The sequence below is a fragment of the Brassica oleracea genome, chromosome C7 (assembly GCF_000695525.1).
Source record: "Brassica oleracea var. oleracea cultivar TO1000 chromosome C7, BOL, whole genome shotgun sequence".
NCBI lineage: Eukaryota > Viridiplantae > Streptophyta > Magnoliopsida > Brassicales > Brassicaceae > Brassica > Brassica oleracea.
The window spans coordinates 31,430,086-31,431,952 of NC_027754.1; the positions used below are offsets into that span (position 1 = coordinate 31,430,086).

Below are 1,867 nucleotides of genomic sequence, written 5' to 3' on the forward strand. Positions count from 1 at the left end.
CTCTGAATTAAGCCTAATAGCATAGACGGAAACTTTACGATCAAAAGCCCACGCCATAACAAACTTAAATGAAACAACGCATTTTTGTTCGGGGACAAGTGTCAGCACGACATCGCACGAATTAGTGACTTGTCCGCTTACGTGGACAGCCTATGAGTGAAGGAAACACTCTTTTATATATATAGAAGTGTGTATTGAGTTTATGCCAAAAGTGGGATAACAGAAGGTTTGTTTCAAAATAAATAATTCATGAAAACGCTATTGGTTAAACAACTTCAAACTATTTAACAATCAATTCCCGTAAACACTGCTTCACGCGTAACTTGCGTGCGTGCAAGTATCCGTCTATCGCTATTCAGTTCAATTATTAAGTTTGGATTACGATCTTATCCAAATTATATGAGTGTGGAAATTCTGTTAATTTTACTTTTTAAGAACCTTACGGATGGGATGAATAATAAAAGCTAATTTAAATAGTTAGAATAAATTTTTAATATAAATTTTTTATTATTTAAAAATAAACATATTTACATAATTAAGTTGTTCTTGGGTTAATCACTCTAGACATTGTTTCATGTTTTTCCTTTTTCATATAAATAAACTTAAATGCCTACCTTTCCATATTCTCATAGTCCATGACATGGTATATGGCCTTCATATTTCATATGATTTCTTGGGTGGAGCTTGTGTAGAGTCTAGATGCTTTATTTCATGGCTGTGAATAATAAGATATAACTATTGTTACTACGTTAGGCCATATTATATTGTCATTGGTCATATTATGTCAAGATAATATCAGTAAGAACGATTCCATAAGCTGCTCCTCAGCCCAAAGCTCCTTCTGCTAAAACCACTCAACAACCAGCTCAAGGTGGTTCCATATTCGTTGCAAACTTGCCTATGGATGCGACTCCAGAGCAACTGTTTGAAACATTTAAAGGCTTTGGAGCTATTAGAAGAGGCGGCATCCAAGTCAGAAGCTACACGGTTAGTACTTTAAAAAGATGTTAGCTATGAGAAATCTCAAGTACTAGTTCACTCACACGCTTAAAATCTCTTGTCTTCTTCAGGAACAAAGAAACTGTTTTGGGTTTGTGGCCTTTGAAAATAGTGAATCGATCAAAAATGTCTTCAAGGTATGCATTTTTGCTCTCATATCTAATCAATAATCATATGTTCACTTCCAAGAATGGAGTTTTGTTGTTAGCTTCGTCTTGTCCATGTTTAGCTGATCTTTTCTCCATGCTTGAGGCATCTTCACTCAGAATATTCTTCGGAAACAAAGTCCTCATCTCCTCAATCGACGCCAAGCTCGGCACGATTATAGCTAGTTTCTTTGGCGTCTCGTTGTTGCGCTGATCAAGCTGGCCAATGTATTACAGAACTTAACTGTTATATATCTAGTCATAGATATGACACTCTACAATTTTTAGTGTTATGTACCTGATAGTCTTTTATGAGAGATTTGTCTCTAATGTTTGATACAGTTTGTCTCTAATGTTTGATACAGCTTGTCCATGTTTCTCTTGCAATAACGTGACCTGCTTCATTGAAGTCTCCACTATAGCATATGTTGCTTCTTTGTTCTCACGGTCTTGCATCAGCGAGTCTGTAAAACCAGGGATTAGTACGTTTTTTCTCAGTTTTTAAGTAAGAAAGGGATAAGGGTTTTAGCGTGGTTACCATTGACATCCGATGTGGAGAAAGTAGATGCAAATTCATCATGGAGCTTGTCATTTTCTTTCGCCATGTCCCTATACATTAGGAAGTTTTCTTTTTCAATGAAGTGATGTGGAAGAAACATAGAAAGAAATTGCAGATACAGAAGGAAACATGTTACCTCATTGTGAGATTAAGTCGATGGTGC

The 1,867-nt window shown here is 35.9% G+C and overlaps 1 long non-coding RNA gene across 1 annotated transcript; it reads left to right on the plus strand.

The window, feature by feature from the left end:
- The first annotated feature begins 822 nt into the window (after positions 1-822).
- On the plus strand, positions 823-1,120 carry LOC106305331. Its single transcript, XR_001262964.1, has 2 exons — positions 823-987; positions 1,071-1,120. It is a non-coding gene; the product is annotated as an uncharacterized LOC106305331 (long non-coding RNA).
- Positions 1,121-1,867: the final 747 nt, after the last annotated feature.